The following is a 25,541-nucleotide window of genomic DNA, read 5'->3' on the forward strand; positions in this document are numbered from 1 at the left end:
ATCCTACCAATGGGAGACAATTCAAAATGGAACTACAGGCCTGCTGTTGCAGCCTGTGTAAGGTGATGCTAGCACCACTTACTAAAGATATAGGTTTCCTATATCTAGGGTCACTACACTTATGACCTATGAGTCACCCCTGTAGCAGGCCTTTGCAATCCTGAAGGCAAGGTGCTTGGTTCTAAGTGTGAGGGTGCCCCTGCATAAGCAGTATACTCCTAAAACCTACATAGTCCATTCTCCCGGGTTGTAAGTAAAGCAGCCATATACAGTTTAGAGGGGCACCGCGTAATTACACGATGACCATCTTGAAATTGGCTGCAACGAATCCTATCATGTTTGGTATCAAACATGTTGGAATCCTACCCCCACACCATAAACACTGAGGGAGGTATGATTCCAAGCACTGGAAGAGCCCTCCGTAAGGCTCTCAGTGTTCCCGGTGCAATCCTTCTAGACCCGGACAGCACAAAATGGTTGCTGTCGACCAGAGACACGATTCTGCACTCCTGCTGCTGAGCCAAGCAAAAGCAGGGGAATGCAGAACAATAGGCATCCTGTCACAGGGAAGTGTGATCACCTCCAAGACAGGATTTAGTGTATTGGACGCTTGCCAGCTTGCTAGCACCACTAAGTCTGCATTAGGGGCACATTTGTTGCTCCCATGCATAGTCCAGTTCAAACCAGCTCTGGGAGCTGTTGGCTCCTGCTCTGGCCGGAAACTGGACAAAGGACATGGGAGTAACCTCCCCCCTGTTGGGACAATATTTAATTCAGACACTACTGCCTCTTCAACCGTCTGGACACTCTGGACTTCGCTGGAATTCATTTGGGTCCGACTTCATCTCCCTTCCAGTCTGCTGCATTGTCTGTGCCTGTGCACCATACAGGAACCTTCCAAGGCCTGTTGGCCTGTGGGCATCAAAGACACCTGAAGTAATCTCCCTTGAAGTGAAGGAGTCACTTCTCTGCAATCGCAGGCACCGCAACTAAGATGACTGGTCTGCTGATCCTAAGCTCCTACAGACTATGAAAGGTTATGCAACACAGGTGGTGGTTTTCCACAGCTCTTGAGGCCTGCCCTGTGCTCTCACCAAGTTTGTGGGCAGTATTCTTCACAGGAGCTGCAGGAACCGATCCCCTATGCGCAGTATTGACTTGCAGTTGCAAAGGCTTGTTGGCTTCCTTCCACCAAGATATTTGGGCTCCAAGCAGCCTCAACCTCAAGCATCTTCAGTGACCAAAGTCTTTGTCCACATCGCATCATTTGCACCATGGCCTGCATCTTTTAGTGAGCTGCTTGAGGTCCTCTTGTGACTCCAGTGCCTCTGGCCTGTGGGTCCTGTTGAGGGTCATCTTTGCTTCTTTTGGGCTCCCCTGATTGCTTGGGGCCTGACCTGACTCCCCTGCTTGTGGTGAGTCCCCTGGACGTGGCTGGTCCCGGCATTGCACCTTCTTCAACTTCTGCATTGGTTGCATTTAGGCTGGTTGGTGCATATGCCGGACACCGACCCCTCAGCACTCAACATCTGATGTGGGACAGCTCGTGCATGGCTCCTGGTCTTCCTCAGTGTCGCCTGGTCCTCACAGTTGCAGAGTCAAGGTCCTTATCAGCTCTCCTGCAACTCCTTACATTGGTGGGCATTCATCTTCAAGATCTTCTGGTCACTCCTGAGTGACATAGACTATGTCCCCTCTTTTTGCAGGTACCTCTGCAGTGGCCCTAGTGGACCAGCAATGTACTGCTGCTGTGCTACCCACTAATTTTAAACAATTTTTTGCACAGAGCATTATTTACAATTTGTCTTTATTCTTTTTGTTTTTCTCAATATAGCTACTCCTGCTGGTCTACGCATAGGACTCAAAAGCCAGAAGATAGTGGCCTGTCTGCGGCGGCAGAGGCTAGAACATATACAGCTAAAATACCTGCAGCTGCTGATCCTGGGGGAGGAGGGGTAGAAAATGAATGCCTCTCTGCCAGGCCCCAGTGCAGTCGGTCCCCCTCAGCCTCCCGGCCATCCCAACGCCGGAGCTGTCACCACCTAACTGCTGCTATACCCTCCCATACTGACAGCAGGCTATTGCTGCACTGCATTCTGCTGCGCTGAACACCATCCAGGGCTGGCTCACCACAATAGTGCAGAGCCTGGACCAGCTCCAGACCGATATCTATAACGTCCTTTGCTAGCTCTTTTTTAAATTTTTTGTTATGGTGGAAGGGACTTGTTGAGGTTGGGTGGAAAGGCTGGTAAGGAAGCTGGGAGTAGACTGGGTTTTACTTTCTTTGGACATTTGGGACATTGGGAATTTGGTCAGTTAATTTTGTTCGGGGAGAGGGATTTACATGTTGTGTAGGTGGAGAGCGTGAGTATCTTTGTGAAAAAATAAAGGGGAATTTATTGTTTATCTAAATGTATCCCTGAAGTAGTTTGTTTTACTTTTACTGGCACTGGTGCCTTCAGTTTTTATGCAGCCTGTTTATGTGCTTGTAAGGGAGAGTATGCTGATTACTTATAGAGTTATACATTTCTAACTGTCTTTACCATTAGGGGGGATGCTGCCATGACCTACACTGTCTACAACAACATAGGTAAATGATAGTAGCATGTAATTACTTACTTACTAACATAACTGATTCAGTAATCTTACAGAAATATGGATGAAGCAATGAAGGGGAACATATCACAACTTCGCAAGTGAGTTCCACTTTCAGTTCCACTTAGGTGAGTTCCAAATGTAGGATGAATCAACAGAATGTTTATCTTTTGTAGGCAACTAAATGGAAATAAAAAAATGAGTTAGTGGGTTATCTATCAAAGCTTTAGAAAGAATGGACACCAGAGTACTACATATTGCTGACACAACAAGAGTTGCTGATAGTGATAAAATAACAAAAAAATATTTGGCTAATGGGGAGCCAGTAGTAAATTAGTAATGATTACAAAATCTTCAAGTCATGAAAAATGGACTCAAAATCTGGCGTGGAAAAGCTTAAGTTAGACGTTTATGAATACACAACAGAAGGAGGCCTGAAATTATGATACTGACGACTGATGTTCTATATCTAAAATATGCATCACTTTGTATGCATGCGTGGCTAAATGGGGCAGTGTGGGCTATTGCTTAGAGGATCCTGCAGTAAGTTGGTGTGGCTTTCACCACCTCTGACCCTCCAAGTTGGTGATCCATTGATGGTGTAAATTAAGCCCATCCTAAATAAATCACACAGCCCGGGGCAAGAGGGTTAGGGGTTTGATGAATGGATGGGAAAGGGGATTTGGGGAAAGGGGTGGCAAAGACAAACACTACAAAAGGACAACCTTCAACTGGGCAATGAGCAGCAGATCCTTCATCGTCAATTTGTTTTAGAGGGAAACGAAGGAATTAGTGCAATAAAGATAAATTCATTGCAAACAGTCCTTCGGCCCGAGACCTAAGTTATCAGATATCTAAATGTTCTGTCTTCTATGTTGGGAAGTAAACCCACACACACCGAGGTCTCCAAATATGATTTTTAACCCCTTCATTGCTAGGTCTTTCCCCCCCTGTGCTAAGCCTTTTTTTGGCTATTTGGGGTAGTTTGCGCTTAGGCCCCTTTAACTTTTTGACTACATAAGGTATCCATGCCAAATTTGCGCCCTTTTTTTCCAAAGTCACGTGGATTCAAAAGGTACCCAAGGTGTGTAGATTCCCCTGGCGGGGACCCAGAAATTAGCCAAAATACAGCAAATTTTTTGTTGTGGTAAAAATGGAAAAAAGGGCACCAAATGAAAGCATCTGTTTTTTTCCATGCAAATGTTATCAGAAAAGTGGTTGTGGTGCTGAAATCACCATCTTCGCAGCTTTCAGGGACAAGCAGACTTTTGTCTGAAAACCAAAATTATTTACACAGTTTTGGCATTTTTCTGGGACATAGCCTATTTTGGCTATTTTTTGTGCTTTCAAACCTCCGACCAGTTAATGGTAGAAATGGGTATGAAAGCAATAATGGATCCTGGAGAGCTATACGTTTAAAAAAAGTAGACAAAATTCTGAATTCAGCAAGGGGTCATTTGTGTAGCTCATTCAAGGTTTTTTCATAGAAACAAACAGTTAAATATAGGAACAATTGAAAATTAGTTGAAAAAAACAGCCATTTGTGTCAACGTTTTCACCTGTAACTTCTTCTAATTATGACAGCTGTATGAAAGCAATATACCGTTACATTTGCTGGACCTTTCTGGTTGTGGGGATATATAGGACTTGTAGGGAAATCTAGGATGGGGTGACTTGACTGGCTCTCACCAGGTTCTGTTACCCAGAATCACATTTTCCTCACATTTATGTGGTGGACAGTTCTGGAATCTGCGTGGGTCCACAAAATTCCACCCACCCCGAGTTCCCCAAAGTCTTCTGAGAAAAATGGTACCTCACTTGTGTGGGTAGACCTAGTGCCCACGACAGGAAACGGCCCAAATTGCAAGATGGACACTCCACATTTTCGGAGTGAAAAATGAACCTTTTTTGCAAAGTGCCTAGCTGTAGTTTTTGAACCCTAGCTCTGCCGGCACCTAGCGAAACCTAGCAACCCGATACATTTTTGAAAACTAGACACCCAGGGAAATCCTGGTTCCCTAGGTTCTAATACCCAGAATCCCTTGCAAACCTATTTTCTTTTTTTTCCGACACATTTTCCTCACATTTCTGTGGTGGAAATTTCTGGAATCTGCGTGGCTATACAAAATTCGACCTACCCCGCATTCCCCAAAGTCTTCCGAGAAAAATGATACCTTACTTGTGTGGGTCGGCCTAGTGCCCATGACAGTAAACGGCCCAAAACACAAGGTGGACACTCCACATTTTCACGGTGAATAATGACCCTTTTTTTGCAAAGTGCCTAGCTGTACTTTTTTAACCCTAGCTTTGCCGGCAGCCAGGGAAACCTAGCAAACCTATACATTTTTGAAAACTAGACACCCGGGGGATGGTAGGGAGGTATGGCTTGCAAAAAAATCACTTTTCCCACACATTTTTGTGTGGAAAAGTTGTGGCATCACCGCGCTGACACAAATTTCCTACCACCCACCATTCCCCCGTGTCCCCCGATAAAAATGGTGCATCACTCATGTGGGAGGCCCAAGTACCTGTGACAGGCATGGGGCCAAAACGTATTGAGGCGACATCAAAATTGCCTATCACAAAACAACCTGGTTTTGCATGGGAAGTCACCTGGGTTTTTGGCCCCTTGCTCGGCAGCCACCTAGGTAAAACTACCAAACCTACACATTTCTGAAAACTATACACCCGGGGAATTCCAGGGAGGTATGACTTGCATGGATCCCCCAGCGTTATCTTATCCAGAATCCCCTGCAAACGTCAAATTTAGCTGAAGAAATCACTTTTTCCACACATTTTTGTGTGGGAAAGTTGTGGCATTACCGGTGTGGTAAATATTTAATTACCTGTACTATTTTTTTATGCGGTAAAGTCTAGTAAGAATAACTCAGTAAAAATAAGAGGCAGAATCCGTGGTATTAGAGGTTCTGAAAGGCTTTATTCCTTACAAGGAATTATGGTTCGAACCATAGGCATCAAATTCCATCACCACGAGGGTTCAGGAAGGGAAGGCAATACATTATTGACAAGTAAAGATATTTATATGAAAAGCATTACATTAAGACAGATGCAGGAGGCGTAACAGCTGATAATACAGATAATAATACACATACGTAATGGAAAAAGGCGTACATATAGGCGTAACTAGAAACGTCATTAAACATGATGTCACAAGTGGGTGGATCCATAAGAGAATCCTGCAATGTCAGCAGAAATACTTGGCAGATATGCGTGTGCAGCCGCATGACGTGTGATTGACGTGCAACTAGAGGGTGAAGGGGACTTGACATTTAGCTCTACATGTGGAGACAGAAGTCTGAGGGGTCATGTCAACCTAATCCCAAATCATACCTAATATCTTATGTTTAAAGAACTGTATTATCCAAAAGGAAAGGTCTCTTGGGCGGAATCTATTCTATACTGACTGTTAGTGCGTGTACAAGCGTCTAAGTGTCTACATGAGATGCGAGGGGGCAGGAATCCTCCATAGTAACAGGGCTATGAATTACTTGCATGAGGACAGTGAGGCCTGGCCCTTTGCTCGGTAGCTGGAAGAATGTTTACCTAAACTACTAGACAGGAATGCATCGGATGAGGAGCGGAGCAGATAATCTTGAAGGTGAAATACAGTTTTTTGGCAGGCAACAGGCCGGATCAGGCACCGTTAGCCGCGCAGGGAGTAGGACAAAGTTCATGGATACAGATGCGGGCTCGGACTGGAGCTTTCAGAGGCAGAAAGCAGAAAAAGGCTTGATGGCAGAATTCAGGGCCTACTCGCCTAAACTGTAAAACGTGGAAAGTAAACCACATAAAGTCGGTGGCCTTTCATACTTAGGAACGGAATATCCGACTCATTCATGGCGGATCTGAAAGAGGACATGTTGACGGTGGACGCACATGTATTTGCGTCTTCATAACTGGAACTGGAGGGAACATACATGTGCTTGTAGCATGCACATGGAGCCGTTGGGGTCTAAGATAGGGGACATAACTGATCATAAAATTCATATTTCCTCATTCCCTCCTTGTCCCCTACGGACCCTCAGGAGATATCGATCTTCATCAATCCATCAATCTGTTCATATAGCATCATTTGTTCTTCTTTCTTCTTCCGGGATCTTGAACGAAAACTTGAAGGCGGGATACACGATGTGGCACACAGACCACAAATCGCTGGCCCACATTGTAGACATAAGCAGCAACTGAATAGTATGAGAAAGCCAATACCTAGGAAGGATAAAATCCTCCATCCCCAGGCTGACAACACGCTCCAGAACCAAACGGACCAAGTCCAGGTGCCTGGACTCTGGTGTATCTGGCTTATAATCTTATGAAGGCGAGTTATGGCTTTATATACTGACGGCGAGTTTTCTGGTATGAAAACACAGCAACTTGATCCGATGACCCTACAAGCTCCGCCCCTATCGGCCAAAATGACGTCAAGGACAAGACGATTTTGAAGCACAACAATCCGCATCGCAGACTGCTCCTCTGTTAAGTTGCCTAGGGCGGAAGTAGTCTCATTCACTACTGCTTCAAGGGTTCTAGTTAATCTACGTATCAGTTTACTATTAGTGACTGTACCTATATAGGGAAAGAAACCTTTATTGAAATCTGTGTATTGCTCCCATGCCGTTTCAGTGTAATCGACAATCAGGAGATCTCTCTGCTGTCTATTGTGTACTAAATGGGTATTTCTGTGATAATCAGGAGGGGCTAGGAAAACAGGTGGCAGAAGGAATGCTATGTAACAGGTACCATCCCAATCTAGAGGTAAACGTATATATGCAGTCTGGCCACATATGAAGTAGGAATGATGAGAAGCTCTGAATGTAGACTTGCCTTGATCACTGAATTTTATTACAGTGGTACATTTACTATGGCCCATGTGTATGGAACCATTCTTTCTTACACATAATTCACCTTTAACTGGAAATACTGACATAGCGGGCAAGATTGGTGTAGCTTCGGATTCAACATTCAGAATCATGAGGTTAAGTGTAAAGTTACCTAATCCATATACTTCATTTTCTAGATCAGTTCCTGTTCTTTTGGGAAGTCCCTCCTTGTTAGGGTAGCAGACTTTAAGCAAAACTAGGTTCAGGTTTCCCCATACCCAGTTGTTTTGATAAACTACTGAATTTGAATCTAGGGAATTAATCAAACTAAACCATGCTCCACAGGAGCCATTGTGTGTGAACGGATACGGAAAGAGAGGCAAAACTCCCTTATAGTTCTGATAGGGAGGGAGTCGGCCACATATCCAACAATTGGTAGCATTGCTGGTCTGATGGGAATGATGTAACATACTAATAAAAGTGTTGTTGCGCAGCGCAAATCTATAAGACAACTCATGCGGAGGTAGTTCGCTAAAAGAATGTTCAGCAGTAGCATTGTAAGCACGCTTAGAAATAGGGTAATACATATGTAGCAATACACTAGAAATGATGATCAGAAGACTTAGAAAAAACAAAATTAATAATGTCATTATGCAGTGACTACGAAGCGATTTACAGTACGCATGTTTTTTAAGTTGTATCTGTCTATTTCTCTCTCTATTTCGGTCTAGAGGATACATGTCAGAGACAAATTCAACCGATTCACCTTGGAGAGGACTTAAACAATCAAATTGTCTGACTTGCTAGACCTTAGTTTCAGTTTATAGAGTTCGTTCTCCGTCCTTTCAACCAAGGGGAGCTTTGAGTCTGTCTGTGAGGGAATGCAGGGCTGAGTGTTCACATCGGACGGTAGTCCATAAAATTTCTTGATATGGCTCGAGTGCAACCACCCTTTACGTCCCTCAATCTTCACGGCTGTCCTTGTTGTCAGCAAGACGAGCTTGGGCGACTGCCACCTAGGCTCCAGCTGGGTCTTCCGGTCGAAATTCCTCACAAGAACCAGGTCACCTGGAACCACGTCATGGGGCTTCACCTCAGTGTTATCGGGAAAAGCTGCAGCTACCTGTGAACGACAAGATTGTAGTGCAGACATCAAGGAAGCCAGGTAATCTGTCAGCATATTACAGTCAACATCAGTGATTTTACGAGGTATAGGCGTCCCCCACATATTTGGTGGTCTACCGAAGATCACCTCATACGGGGATAGCCCTGTTCGAGAATGTGCTACCATTCTCATGTAAAAGAGCGCAACTGGTAAGGCTACTATCCAATCGACACCTTTTTCTCTACATATTTTGGACAATCTAATTTTCAGAGTTTGATTATGACGTTCCACGAGACCTGCTGCCTCGGGATGTCGGACACAGTGGAATTTCCATTGGTAACCTAACAGAAGTGAAACGTGTTTCATTAGTTCGGATGAGAATGGCTGGCCGTTATCTGAGTACACGACACGTGGCAAACCGTACCGTGGGAAGAATTCTCGGACTAGCTGTTTGGCAGTAGTCGGGGCAGTGTAATCTGAAACCGGGTAGGCTTCTGTCCAACGGGAAAGAGCACAGACAACTACGAGAACATATTTGAATCCTCGACATCGTTCCATCTGGATATAATCCATCTGGAGGACTTCAAAAGGGTGATCGGGAGGTTGAAATCCACCCTGCTCTACGGGAATGCTTTTACCTGGGTTGAACTGACAACATATCATACAGGTACGTACTTTCTGTTTGGCTGCTGCTCGCAAGTGTTTGTTGAACCAAATGTGTTGAATGCTGTCTAGCATAGCTTTTTCTCCTAGGTGCGCTGGACTATGTATTGTGTTAATGATGACTTGAACCATGGAGTCGGGAAGAAACCATATAGATTTTCCCTTCGTCATCCATCCTTGATCCGTTTGGATCCCTCCTAATTCAGTCCATTTCTTTATTTCTTCTGGTGTAGCATGTGTCTGTATGTCAATTACATCAAGGGCGGGATCCTTAACTGTCATGCAATGTGTTGGTGTCGGAACTATTGTTTTTGTCGTGTCAGTTGTATGAGTCTGGTTCTGAGCAGTCTGTTTAGCTGTTCTGTCAGCTAGGTCGTTACCCTGAGAAATGATATCGGTAACTTTTGTATGGGCTTTGCATTTCATAATCGATATTGCAGTAGGTAGATGAATCGCGTCTAATAGAGCTTGAATGAGGGGTCCGTGTTGGATGTGGGTACCATGAGAAGTTAAATAACCTCTCTCTCGCCACAGTACGCCGAAGTCATGGACGACTCCGAATGCACAACGTGAATCTGTGTATATGTTGACTTTCTTATTTTTGGCTTGAATACAGGCTTGTGTCAGAGCGATGAGCTCGGCTGCTTGAGCTGACAGAGTGTTAATACAATTTGTTTCAATGACTTCAGTGTCTGTTGTGACTGCGTAAGCGGCCACTAACTCTCCTGTACTTGTTCTCACACATGAACCATCTACATACAATGTCAGGTCCGGATCTGATAAAGGGATATCTGTCAAATCTTGTCTGGGTTTCGTCGTGATAGTAATGACTTCAATACAATCATGTGCTAATGGATCTGTTCCGTTTACTGGCAAAAGTGTGGCAGGATTTAATGTATTACAACGTCTGATTTCTATGTGTGGCTGAAACAATGTTAATTCATAACCGGTGAGTCTTGCTATAGTCAAGTGTTGTGTTTGTGTGCGGTTCAAGAGAACCTCTACTGCGTGTGGTACTTGTACTGTCAATTGATGTCCTAACACTATGGCATCGCTTTGTCGGATTGCTAAAGCTGTTGCTGCCACTGATTTCAGGCACGCAGGAAGAGCTTGAGCTACGGGATCTAATGTACTGGAAAAATAAGCACATGGTTTGTGTGATCCTGCTTGTTCCTGAGTGAGTACTGACAAGGCAGTACCTTCGCGTTCGGTAACAAATAGTGTAAAAGGCTTACTGTAACATGGTGTTGCTAAAACAGGTGCTTGACATAAAGCTTTCTTTAAGCTTTCAAAGGTTTGCGTATGTTCTTGAGTCCAAGGGAGGACAGTCGATGTGGCTGCCTCCTGTGTTGTCAACGGAATGAGTGGTTTTGCTAGAAATGCATATTGAGGGATCCACTGCCTACAGTATGAAGTGAGACCTATAAAAGCCCGCACCTCCTTTTGTGTCTTAGGTGGTGGCATGTTAGCAATTAACTGGATGCGGTCGGGTGTAAGCTGTCTTCCCTCCTTGGACAGCAAGTGCCCAAGGTAAACAACTTGCTGGACACAGAATTGCAGCTTAGAAGGGGACACCTTGTGCCCCTTGTCGGCCAGAAATTGTAAAACCGTCAGTGACGCTTTTTCACATTCAGGTTCGCTTCGGGCGGTGATCAGCAGATCATCGACATATTGAAGCAGGGCAGTGTTAACTGGCATGTGGATACTGTCAAGTTCTCGTTTCAGTGCTTGGCTATAGATGCTGGGGCTTTCTGTGAATCCTTGAGGAGCGCGTGTGAATTTAAAACTTCGTCCATTTAAACTGAATCCGAACAAATATTGACTTTCCGGATCTATTGGGACGCTAAAGAAGGCATTCTTGAGATCAATTACAGTAAAGAACGTTGCTCCAGAATCAATAGCTGTTAATAATGAAGAGATATCTGGGACCACAGGGTATTGTGGTACAATACATTTATTTAATTCGCGCAGATCAATAACTAATCGATATACTGGTGATGCTTTTGGATCCGTTCTTTTAAGAATCGGAATTATCGGGGAATTACATACATTGGAGTCGGTTTCCACAACCACTCCTTGTGCAATGAGCTCGTCAATGATTTGCAGCAAAGCCACAACAGCATCTGGTGGTAACTTGTATTGTCGTATTCGTGGTAGTACCACTCCTGTTTTTAGTGTGACTCGATATGGTGTAATGTTCATGCAACCAACATCAGTTGGGCCTTGTGCCCATAAATGTGTAGGTAAATTCTGCAGCCTGTGATCCATGTCTCTGGACACGTAGTGACCTTTGAAGTCACGTAAAAATAATCGTACTCCTTCCGGAGAACAACATATTATAGCTCCTAGAGCTTTCAATGTTTTTATACCTAACAAGTTTTCTGGACATGATTTAGTAAGCAATAAATCTGTAGTTCGTGTCAATGGACCAACCGTAAGTGGAAGGGGTTGCGATACTTCATTAATGATAGGCTTTCCTGAGAATCCAAGGGAAATATTCTGTGAGCCTGAGAGGGGTGCCCCTGGAACTTCACTGCGTCGTATAGTTGTTCTGCTTGCCCCTGTATCAAGTAAAAACTTTCTGTCTTCCCCTAATAGTTCACTATGTACATAAGGTCCCTCTTGATCTACAGGAACCTCGATAAGGGGTAAGCCAACTTCCCTCGTTAGGCTATTTCATGTGTATCGCTGATAATCGGGATAATCAGTTTGTGCATACTGGTACATCTGTTGCGTTGTTGCTTGTGTGGCAGCGATAGGCTGCTGCTGTGATGTGGCTACGGTCTGTTGTGGAGCTGCCTGTTGCGGAACTGGCCTAGATTGTGCATGCTGAGGGATTTGTTGTTGGTTCTGATCCTGTCTAGGTGGACGTGGTCTTTCCTGAGTTTTACCCGTGGCGATATTATGTTTCAGAACTGCACAATCGTGTATATAATGACCTTGTTGTTTACAATAGTTGCATGTCCCTTTCGTCGGACCTGCGGAATCACCCTTTTTATGACCATCAGCTGGAACTGACTGAGCCACAAGCATTTTCATTTTCGTGTCTTTCATACGTCTTTGTTCATGTTCTTGTTCTTCTCTAATTCTATTGTGGTGATATTGTAACATCTGTAACATCTGTGACGGGGTGTTACCTTGCCAGGTACTCTCAAATTTCAATACTCTATTCTTAACTTGCGGTAGGGAATTTTCAACTAATTTTGTCACAAACAGATGTGGGTATGACTCGCTACTTGCTTTTATGCCACTATTTATACCAAAACATTTTTCAAATCGGGAATAGAAATCACTAGTGTCCTCATCTTGCTTTTGTTTACAGGCTGAGATTGCACCCCAGTCCTCCTTTTTCGTAGTTAATAAACGTGGCAGTACCTGCACTAGTAATCCTGGTAGTGCTGTAGTCTTTTCCCCAAGCCCTGATCCTGCAGCTCGGGCCTTTTCTTCGTTTTCTAATGCTGTCCAATCTATCTTTTGGTCTCCCACCTCCCATTCCTTTTCTTGACTCCCTATATATATTCACTATTTATAGTGCGAGTCTTTTTTCTAGCGTAGCTAATGGACTACTTAAGTCCACTCTGTGATGTCATCCTGTAGCCCTTTATACTTCCACCACCGGCATGCCCTAATAGTCGACATGACGTTTTTTCAATTATAGATGAGAGGTCTTGTGGTCGCATAGAGGTGAACACCTGTCATTTGTAGATACACACGTTTTATACCTCAATAGCATGCATGGGCACTTTACCTTTTTAGTATTCATTTTGAGTACGCACGCATTTCCAGCTTAGCAGTCTCGTCAGCAAAATGAAACAGACTACACAAGCGGCCATTATGACATCACTTTGTAGTCTGCTTTTCAGTTTCGTTAATAAAGTTGTCGCAACAGCCAGCATTATTACGTGCTTGGCATTTGACGGGCTTAGGCGTCTTTAACAATATTTTGTTTCAGTATATTTGCCATGCTATTGCACTGTGTACGCACGTATTAATATCCTAGCAACCTTCAGGAACTACATAATTGGCCATTATGACGTCACCCTGTAGTCCGGCTTGTATTTCCGGATACAGGGTCGACGGACCAATCCACACTCACTCGCATTTGCCCTGATGAGATTTGGCGGCTTTATTAGAACGCCGTCTTTGCAGTCACGGTTACCTCCCTCCTGTTTCTGAGGCCGCAACGAGGCAACGACGGAGAGGTAAGCACCGGTGTCACTGCTTAGGTTTTTTCTCTCTAAAGACAATATCGGGCATTTTTACTGAAATATCTTCGTGTTACGAAGATATGAGACCTCTTTACATGTCTTTTCCTTGTCAAAGTTTTTCCTTGATAAAGTTTTCGACATGTTGACTCTATACCAGCTTTCAACATCATTATGTGAACCCCTGCACTAATGCCCCTGTTAAAGAGTTGCGGGCGGTTCAGTATGCATGAAAATTCATGTTTGGTGCGTTTTTGGCATTCTATCTCCCATTTTTTAAGCCTTTTACTTTCAGTTGGGGATTTTTCTTTGGTTTGGCATGACACATTACGTGGTTTTATTCTAAGTTGCAGGCTACCAGTTTTTTGCGGCTAGTAGTATATTACACTAGCATATACTCTCCTTTTGGATTTTGCATTGATTGCCTTCCAGATATTGGTAGTTCATTTTTTCTCTTTATATAGAGCGGGGCCTCTTAGTCTGGAATCAGGATCCGGGCGAGGTGAGGTCCGTTCCCCGATCATTACGGGTAAGCCCTCTAACATCTAATATAATGTTAGTTTTCTGTTTAGGACAATAAGAGTGCTTCTATCTTTTATTTCTCCTGTTTGAGACAATTTCCATTTGTTTTCTTGGCAGATGCACGCAGCATCCTTTTGAGACGGAGGATACACTTAAAGTGGTACAATGTGCCATTTTCACATGATAGTGAGATAAATGTACTTGTCTGTCTTTATCTATATGTTTATCACTATACGTGTTTTTCACTTTACTGCAGTAGCTAGATAAATAACAACATAGGTCCTGAAGAAAGCCTCAGAGGTGATTGTATCTCATTTGGCTGAAACATGTCGACTTTTATACGGCAGTCATTTGTTTAATACTGCTTTTCTGCACTGTTGTTTTAATTAGGATGCGAGACACGTATTAAACTGTTAGTGTTTTCTCGCAATTCTATTTTAACACACCACCTCACTGTTCCTTGTTAGCACTGCACTCCTGTCAATTGTCCTATCATCCAACTATGGTTTGTTTCTCCATTCCAAATCTTTGACAACCTTGGACAACCCACGAGTGAAATTATTTCATTCAGATGTTCTCTATGATCAAGAGAAGCATCTCATTTTGGATTGGACAACCTGATGATAAGACTGATCACACGGACATTTGATGGGTATCCAATTATTCCGCTCCAAGGCTCACTCCCGATTGCATCTGGTTGTCTCTTTTTTCTGCCTCTCTTACTCTTTTCATTTCTTTTTGTTCTTTGGTACTTTTTTAGCCCGTTTTTCTCTACTTTTCCGCTTAGCAAGCAGGATTTGACTAGACCCCCAGTTCATCGTTTTGTTGTTTTACACTATAGATTTAGGGGATTAGAACTGTGGCAGGTCATTAAAATTTCCCTTAGACCCTACAAAGAATTTTTCTAGGGGTAGGTATACTCTCCCATGAGTAACATGTCTTTTATCTCACGGTGGAAACCTGCTGGATCCTTGTCATGGCTGGGTACTACTTTCTTCATTTCTAATAATTCAATTTTAGTTATAGGCGTGTACACAAACACGCGTTTAAAGGTATTATCTTCACCTCTGATTGGGTGTACTTCGCGTAAGGGATTCTGTCTATCTATGTGATACATTTTTCTTCCCATAGTGGGAACTGGAACATGTTCCGGGCATACGAAAACTATATACTGGTTTCGAAATTCTAGAATTTCTTTAATTAAATCAGTACCAGACCCTCTCCATTTATTCGTGAGTAATTCTGTCAATATGTCAGGTAGGGGTCCAGGATCGGAGTGTTGGCTTTTATATAATATAAGGAGGTGTTGAATCATGTATATACCAGCTAATCGTTGTTCGTCTGGGGCAAGGTTCAGAAACGTGTGTGCTAGTGCATCATCACTGTATTTGCCGGGACTGTCAGCCCATTGTACTGCTGACCTGGCTAATTCCTGTTCATCCATGGAATCGAGCATATGGTACCCCCTTCGGTCTCGGAGTAATTTATCAGCAGCTTGGAATAGGTGTTCAGGAGACCTTGTATTTAACATAGGGGTTTGAAAATTTCTGTTACATTCTGGACGTATCGGACGTATTGGATCATTAAAACATCTGGTATTATTAAAAGATCTTCCTTTACCTACATAAGCCATTGTCTCTAAGTGTCCTGTGGGCATTTCTGATTCTTCGTCCTCCTCTCCCTCTGATTCATGTTGGTCTGTCTCTAATCTTTCTTTATGTATTCGTTCTACTTCTTTGCGGATCTTTCGGCACATAACTATTATACACGTCTGTCTATCATGTTTCCCTTCTGATATATTCTGACCCCATTTGGTAAGTACTTGCATTTCCTTCTGCTCTACCTCAGGCCTGTCTTGGTTTCTGATCACACAGTTTATGAAGAAGCGTAACAGTTGTCTCTGTACATCCACTTTCTGGTATTCCATGGCTTCGTCAATACTTTCAGGGCCTCGCCCTGATTGGACAAAGTGATATATATTGTCTAAATGTGCCACCATTCCTGGTAGCGTCGCTAAATACCTTGAAGCTCGTCGTATACGTAGTGATGACAGCAGCATACCGTCCCGTCTACCGGGCACAGGATCATATCTACAATCCACTAGATGCTCTTTAAACATGTCGGAAGTTGCTAGTTGGGGTGTACGTTCGTATGCTAAATCTCTAAGGGATAGTTTATTTCCTCGGGGTGGCGTGGCAAAAATTTCTGTCGTACCTCCTATCGCACCGTCTGAGGTGCTAGGCACGAAAGGATTTGTTGGATGTAAGATAGAAACTGTAGATGTAGGGAAAGCGGTAGAAACAGATGGACCTGTGGGAATGTGCGTAGGAGTTTGTTGTTGCGGGGATACAGACGGATGATCTTGGCGTTGAGCACCATCGGTGGGCGGTGTGTGTGGCGGAACATTAGCATATTCAGGAGCTATATCATCTAAATAGGAAGAAAGGAAAACGTCTTTTGCTGTTTTGGGATGTGCTTTTATCGGGAGTAATGGAGGTGTCAAGTCTTTCGGTATTTCCGGGGTGGCCTGAGGTAACCCTTCGGCCAAAAGAGGATACATACCATTCATAAGAGTGTTTCGTTGTCTGTCTACTTGTTCTGCTTTTACTCGGGTACCTTCCTCAATTAATATATTTTCTCGGGCTTTATTTGAATTCTCCCTACTTTTCTCTTCCTGTCTGAGCGCCTTTTCTGTACATCTATATGATTCCTTACGCCATAATTCAATAGCATCTTTCTGTGACTGTCTGGCTTTATTTTTCCATAATTCTTCTTCTACTCTCATGATGCAATCTGCATCCCAGGTCCCAGCTGCGGGCCATCTCTGACTTTCTGGTAAATCTTTGGTGTTGTCCACCCTTAAATCAAGAAATAATACGGCATCTAGGCCATGTTTATGATACATAAAGTACCCTGGAGTGTCCCTAGGTGGAATGGGAACAGCTTCTTCGAGTACCCCCTTTCTGGTATTGATCTGTCTTAATTTTGAAAAGAGCGGCATTTTTAGACCTTATTACTTAATCTTGAACACACTTAATACAATAAACACAATAATGAACAATCATTCACACCACAATATGTAGAACGTATTAAAACATTTAACATTTAACATTTAACGAACGATGATAACTAATAGAAAACTAGTTACTGACATAATACTAACACTAGATAATACTGAATTATATGCAAGACATACTAGATATACTGCTAAACAGTACAGATACACTGCTGAAACAGTGCAGACCGGATTTGTGTACCCAAACCCGTCTTGACCGGCACAACCTATGTGCACGTCTAAATGCCTCCCCGGCAACGGTACTCACCGGGTAGCATGGAACGGAAGGCCTCGGAACTGAACTGAACTGGACCGGACTGGACTCGACTCGACTCGGAACTTCGGAACCTGGTGGGCCTCTGTATACCTCGGATCTTGCTCTCTCAGCTAGGCTCTGGTCGGGATACTTCGCACGTCTCACCGCCTCGTCTGGGTGTTGATCGCAGCCTCAGTCACCCCCGCTTGGCCGGAGGGAGATACAGGAAATCCTGCGGGTACGCGTTGTTGTCCGTCCAGCTGTGGCAGGAGACCGGGCCTGCAACGCACCTCCGGCGCGTGAGATGAGAAAGTGTACCCCAATGTATGTGGTAAATATTTAATTACCTGTACTATTTTTTTATGCGGTAAAGTCTAGTAAGAATAACTCAGTAAAAATAAGAGGCAGAATCCGTGGTATTAGAGGTTCTGAAAGGCTTTATTCCTTACAAGGAATTATGGTTCGAACCATAGGCATCAAATTCCATCACCACGAGGGTTCAGGAAGGGAAGGCAATACATTATTGACAAGTAAAGATATTTATATGAAAAGCATTACATTAAGACAGATGCAGGAGGCGTAACAGCTGATAATACAGATAATAATACACATACGTAATGGAAAAAGGCGTACATATAGGCGTAACTAGAAACGTCATTAAACATGATGTCACAAGTGGGTGGATCCATAAGAGAATCCTGCAATGTCAGCAGAAATACTTGGCAGATATGCGTGTGCAGCCGCATGACGTGTGATTGACGTGCAACTAGAGGGTGAAGGGGACTTGACATTTAGCTCTACATGTGGAGACAGAAGTCTGAGGGGTCATGTCAACCTAATCCCAAATCATATCTAATATCTTATGTTTAAAGAACTGTATTATCCAAAAGGAAAGGTCTCTCGGGCGGAATCTATTCTATACTGACTGTTAGTGCGTGTACAAGCGTCTAAGTGTCTACATGAGATGCGAGGGGGCAGGAATCCTCCATAGTAACAGGGCTATGAATTACTTGCATGAGGACAGTGAGGCCTGGCCCTTTGCTCGGTAGCTGGAAGAATGTTTACCTAAACTACTAGACAGGAATGCATCGGATGAGGAGCGGAGCAGATAATCTTGAAGGTGAAATACAGTTTTTTGGCAGGCAACAGGCCGGATCAGGCACCGTTAGCCGCGCAGGGAGTAGGACAAAGTTCATGGATACAGATGCGGGCTCGGACTGGAGCTTTCAGAGGCAGAAAGCAGAAAAAGGCTTGATGGCAGAATTCAGGGCCTACTCGCCTAAACTGTAAAACGTGGAAAGTAAACCACATAAAGTCGGTGGCCTTTCATAATTAGGAACGGAATATCCGACTCATTCATGGCGGATCTGAAAGAGGACATGTTGACGGTGGACGCACATGTATTTGCGTCTTCATAACTGGAACTGGAGGGAACATACATGTACTTGTAGCATGCACATGGAGCCGTTGGGGTCTAAGATAGGGGACATAACTGATCATAAAATTCATATTTCCTCACCGGGCTGACACAAATTTCCTACCACCCAGCATTCCCCCAGGTCTCTCAATACAAATGGTGGCCCCCTCTCTGTGGAAGGCCCAAGTACCCGCGAAAGGCAAGGGCCCAAAATGTATTGAGGCGACATCAAAATTGCCTATCACAAAACGACCTGGTTTTGTAAGAGGAGTCACCTGGGTTTTTGGCCCCTTGCTCGGCAGCCACCTAGGGAAACCTACTAAACCTACACATTTCTGAAAACTAGACACCCTGTGAATTCCAGGGAGGTATGGCTTGCGTGGGTCCCCCAAAGTTGTCTTACTCAGAATCCCCTGCAAACCTCAAATTTAGCTGAACAAATCACTTTTTCAACACATTTTTGTGTGGGAAAGTTGTGGCATCACCGGGCTGACACAAATGTCCTACCACCCAGCGTTCCCCCAGGTCTCCCAATAAAAATGGTGCCTCACTCGTGTGGGAGACCCAAGCACCCGTGACAGGCAAGGGCCCAAAACGTATGGGGCAACATCAAAATTGCCTATCACAAAACGACTTGGTTTTGCAAGGGGGGTCATCTGGGTTTTTGGCACCGTGCTCGGCGGCCACCTAGGGAAACCTACCAAACCCACACATTTCTGAAAACTAGACACATGGGGATTCCAGGGAGGCATGGAGCCCCCAACATTTTCTTACCCAGAATCCCCTGCAAACCTCAAATTTAGCTGCAAAAAATCAATTTTTCCACACATTTTTGTGTGGCAAAGTTGTGGCATCACCGGGCTGACACAAATTTCCTACCACCCAGCGTTTCCCCAGGTCTCCCAATAAAAATGGTGCCTCACTCATGTGGGAGGCCCAAGTACCCACGAGTACAGTGGCAATGCCTGAAAAAGCACTGGAGGTAGGTGGGTGTGTCATCGATTGCCTCTTTGCTTCTCCTGAGGTAGGGGTTGGTGCAGGTCTCAGATGGGGCTTTGTAAATATGGGAGCTGGTGGAGGTGCTGCAAGTTCCACATCCCTTAGAGCAGGTTGAATAGCAATGTCAGACTCCTCTGTGTCACCTTCCACCGTTACTGCCTCATTGTATTTATCCACTTCATCATCCCCTTCCATAAGTTCAAGTCTTTCAGGAGCTTTTCTTTTCCCTTGCCTCTCCTGTTGTCTCCTGGACTCTGCTGTGGTAAACTCCATTTTCCTATCACCATCATCGGAAGTGGTGCTTGGAGAAAGTGGTGGAGTAGTATCCTTCCTTTTCCTTGCTGGATATCTGGGAGCCAATAATTCTAAAAGAGGATGTTCTTCCTCAGAAGAAAGCTCAACCTCCTGTTCTGCTTTAACATCAGGCAAATGTACTATTGCTGACTGTGGCTGCTGTCCCCTTTGCTTTGTATCCTGAATAGATTGTGTACTACTTTGTGTAGGGGAAACATCCACTTCAACGTCACTACTAGTCGGCGTCAACATGATTGCAGTGTCTGCCTCAGTGACATACATGGTCCTGGGTTTAGTATGGCATTGTGATGTTGATGCAGGTGTTCTGCTCTCAGCTTGCTCGTTGATGCCAGTGCAGCAGGCACTACTTTGCCAAACAAGGTTCTGGTCAGAACGCCAGTGATGGAAATCTGCTTCTTTCCCTCCCCACTGGCCACTTTCTTGGCAGCACCTTTCTTTGAAACCATCTTGAAGCTGTTATTCGGCAGTGGCACTTAGCATCCCAAGCTGAAGAGAAGCCCGTGTTGCGAAGTCAGTCACACATCAGGTCACACACAGGCCTTCTGTCTGACAATACAGTGGGTGATGTCTTATCTCTTGTGCACCTAAAAACAAACAAGCAAGAAGAAAATCAGTGAAACGTGCCATCGTTGCAGTTCAATTAGTAGGACAAACAAAAAATATCATTTAGTGTGATTACTTAAGTTATTATAGTTAGCAATACTGTGTAACTATCCATTCAAAAAACCACAGCAACATAAACGCTCATGGTGTACACTCGGGAAGGTTAAGAAAGAGCAGCAACAACAACATATAGATGTAACTGTTTGCTTTATGTGCATCAAGTTGGGATCTGGCACTAGGTAGGTGCAGGTGACAATGGAATAATCCTGAGACAATGAATGCCGTTGTGCACCTATAGACCTATAGAAGGCATGGGCTTGATGTTAGAAAATGAGGAAAAAACAAAAAAAGTTTTTTAAAAAAATGTTAATTAAAACAAAATAAAGTTAAAACAAAATGTAATTAAAAACATTAAAATAAAAAATGAATAAAAAATAAATAAAAAAAAAACATATCTAAATTAATGAAATTATCCTTGAGCATGTAATTTATAAACTGCTATCTCAGCCATCCATGCAAGCCTATGGCAAAGGGCCACAGTGGCTGGACACATAAAATGGCTGTCAGACCACGCAACATGGTCAAAAACAACTATAACACTGAGCAAGAAGGCATGGAAAACAAAGAAAAGACAGGCAGTCCTATGGCAAAGGTACACTGGCTCTCTACACAAAATGGCCTCCATCCACATGGCCACAACAACAAGCAAGCAAGAAGGCATGGGGAACAAGGAAGACATGCAGGCCTATAGCAAAAGCACACTGGTGGCTACACAAAATATCCACCAGCCACATGGTTGCAACAAACAAGAAGGCATGGGGAACGAAGAAGAAATGCAGGCCTTTGGCAAAAACACACTGGCTGCCTACACAAAATGGCCACTGGCCACATGATGAAACAGCACGGAATAATGCATGGCCACAACAAAGAGGAGATGCAGCCTATGGCAACAGCACACTGGCTGCCTACACAAAATGGCCGCCAGCCACATGGTCTCAACAACAAGCAAGCAAGAAGGCATGGGAAACAAAGAAGGCATGCAGGGATATAGCAAAAGCTCACTGGCTGCCTACACAAAATGGCTACCAGCCACATGTTCACAACAAGCAAGAAGGCATGGGGAACAAAGGAGACATGCAGGCCTATGGCAAAAGCACACTGGGTGCTTTCACAAAATGACCACCGACTACATGGTCAAACAACAAGCAAGCAGGCATGGCCACAACAAAGAAGACATGCAGGCCTATGGCAAAAGCACACTGGCTGCCTACACAAAATGGCCACCAAGCATATGGTGACAACAACAAGCAAGAAGACATGGGGAACAAAGACCACATGCAGGCCTATTGCAAAAACCATACTGGCTGCCTACACAAAATGGCCACCAAACGTATGGTGACAACAACAAGCAAGAAGCACATGGGGGACAAGGACCACAAGCAGGCCAATGGAAAAAGCACACTAGCTGCCTACACAAAAAGACCACTAGACATTTAGTCACAATAACAGCAAGAAGGCATGAGGAACAAAGAACACATGCAGGACTATGGCAATAGCACACTGGCTGCATACACAAAATGGCCACTGACCACATGGTGCAACAGCAAGCAAGAAGACATAACCACAACTAAGACGACGTGCAGGCCAATGGCAAAACCACACTGGCTGCCTACACAAAATAGCCACCGACCACATGGTGAGACAGCAAGAAAGAAGACATGAACACAACAAAGAAGACATGCAGATCAATGGCAAAATAACAGTAGCTGCCTTCACAAAATAGGCACTGACTACATGGTCAAACAGCAAGCAAGGAGCTATGGTCACAAACAAAGAACACACGCAGGCCTATGTCAAAAGCACACTGGCTGCCTATATAAAATGGCCACCATCAAAATGATCACAAAAAGCTAGAAGGCATGGGAAACAAAGAGGACATGCAGGCCCATTGCAAAAGCACACTGGCTGCTTACACAAAATGACCTATGACCACAGGGTCAAACAGCAAGCAAGGAGGCATGGCCACAAAGAACACATGCAGGCCTATGGGCACTGACTATACAAAATGTCCCCTGGCCACATGGCATGGAGAACAAAGACAAATGGTGGCCTATGGCAAACACACTCGCACTCTTACCAGCCAAAGGTGAAACTGCAGGCCACCCACCACAATAAATTTTACAAATCGAATAAAACTACAAATAGATCCAAATGCATGCCCTCCATCAAACAAACAACATCCTTAAATTCAACAGTATATATTTGCAGCAAACAAGTAGAGCGATCCTTCCAGCTCCAAATCCCAATGAAAGGTAACCATGAGAGGGACAAAGCACTGGGAGGAGCCTGCTGGACAGGAACATGAACTTGGAGTCTCTAGGGCACTTGCGTCCAGTTTGATTATTATTTTTTTTAAAAAGGGTTCTTGCACAATAGAAAAAACTCTAAAAGCAGGTTGGAGAAGTAAATCTACTCCAAAAGCTTCTCAACTGCATCTTTAGCATAAAAGCTGCTCCAGCGCTCCTTTTGCGATGGTGCGAGTGAGAGCGAAGGCTCACAGAAGTCTTTAGCAGTGCGAGAAATCTTGCGTGCACGAGCAAGCATCCCAAGATTATCTTGGCAGTCGGAGTGAGTGCCAAAACAAAACTTAAGGGTATGAATGAAAAAAAACTAAACTTGTGCCCGAAGGTGGTGTTCAGGAACTCATCATTCCTCTGCGAAGCACGGAGTGCTCGAATTCCACAAAATCTGTGGGCAGAGCGGAGTTTTACACCTGGGCCTAGTGATGACCCCCCTTAAGCAATAACCACAATCCTTTTCAGGGTATATAGCCAAAGTTAGACAATTAAACTAAGCCCAACCCTAATGGCACAGAGTAGGGAGACATAACTTGGGGGAGGCAATGTGTAAAGTATTTATGCCCTGCCAAATTACTAGTAAATCAAAACACAACACAAGAAAAATCCCAAACCTGTTTTGAAAAATATGTTATATTTTACGTTAACATCAGAACAACAGAAAACAAATGAGGGCAAACAGAAATATGACTTTTAAAATTTTTATATAAAATCGGCACCAAAAGTGGTTACGCACAAACCACCGTCAACTGGTAGAAGTAGACCAGGATCTCAGCTCAATTGTGATGCAGAACCCATCCAAAATCCTTTGTTGTGTTTATAAAGCAACTCAAAGGGTAATTTTTTTTTTAAGAATACAGTGCAGAGCACTGAGCATTGCTTTGCATTAAGGAGGCATTCCATAATGGGGCATCAGTGTTTCTGTGCATGCACACATGGAGTTTGAGTCACACCCATATCAAAAAAGATTTGCAGACATGGCTGTGGCCAAAGTGGTGGGCCTGCCAAAATGGTGGGCCAGCCTGAGACAGGAGTAACAAGAAGAAATACTTTCATTTCTCCTAAGTATTTACCCTTTGCTTCGGCATGGTGAGCAAAAAAACTATGGATTTAGGCCCAGATCTCTGTACTGGGGTGAATGTATGACATTGTTCTTCATTCTGTCCATCAACTGTTCTTTTTGCACATGGAGTTTGAGTCACATCCATATCGAAAAAGATTTGCAGACATGGCTGTGGCCAAAATGGTGAGCCTGCCAAAATGGCGGGCCAGCCTGAGACAGGAGTAACAAGAAGAAATACTTTAATTTCTCCTCAGAATTTACCCTTTGCTTCTGCACCGCATTCTACAGAACACACACAAAGAGTAAGTGTGCTCAAAGATAATTTCTGATTGCCTCTTCCTGCACAAAAACTATCCAGACCTCAACACAGACACCATAGCTCTAAGGCATAAGGGAGCCTACTTTAGCAGTAGGCTGGACAAAGTTTGCCAGCACATAGAAAGAGCAGAAATGAGGCATTTCTTTAAAGAGGTGACACAGTTCTGCCTAACCAGATGATGCAATACAGTAACTTTGCTTGTTTTACTGCAGTGCACCACTTGTGATCAAATCTAGCCAAAAGTCTCAAAAATTGAAGTCGAAGACCTTCAGTGGGGCAAGGTGGCGGGCAGTAGCTTCGTTAGTTAATTATACTCTTTATTTTGGTAATGTACCATAAAAGAAGTGCACAGTGCAAGAATACAATAATCATCATGTTTAAAAAATAAGGATGGCCATTAGCCTCAATTCAATCTTATTTTATTGATTTGAATCTTAAATGAGATAGACAATTATACTAAATACGTTATTCCATCTCTTTTTTTATAACATTCTTCTAGAATACACAAAAATGACGCAATCTGTAATCAGGGAATAGTTCTTTCATAATCCATGGATAAGATGAAACCAAGAATTACAACAAGTGTAAGATAAGAAGTAACAACATATTTTATAAAATCAGTTAAAAGCAGCAGCTTCAGTTAGTTTTAGCTACCTGTCTATTCCTTATCAGTCATACATGAAATAACTATCTAGATATAGTAAATACCAAATATGGGGTTGTGTCGGTTTGCAGGATCCTGTAGGCTTCCTCATTCCCAGTTATACAAAGCTTTCTACAGACAGAAATCAACCATTTTACTCAAACCCATCTATGAGCAGGACAACAAAATAACAAATGGGGTACATCCTGTTTCTTGTAGCCAGGAGTCGGGATGCTGGGCGCAGTCCGGGCATGGACGGGTATGCCTTAGGTGCGCCAGCGGCGCGCCTGCTGCGTGCGGCCGCTGCGCGGCTGCTGCGCGGCCTCCATATAAGGGGAGGTGGGAGGGAGGAGCAGCTGGGAGGTGGGAGCGGGGTGGCAAATGATCAAGCAGGTGGGCAGGGCCACAGGGATGCAGCGGCGGGGAAAAAACAGGTGGAGGACGGCAGGGGGGTACAGATTGCAAGCGGAACACAGAAAATAGCAGGGGGAACAGAAGTAAACAGAGGGAGATGCGGTCATGGGGAAAAAAGAAACAGGCAATAACAATGACAATCAGAGGAAGAAAAAAAAGTTAGGGAAGCGCA

This window comes from Triturus cristatus, chromosome 8, assembly GCF_964204655.1.
Source record: "Triturus cristatus chromosome 8, aTriCri1.1, whole genome shotgun sequence".
NCBI classification, from domain to species: Eukaryota; Metazoa; Chordata; class Amphibia; order Caudata; family Salamandridae; genus Triturus; species Triturus cristatus.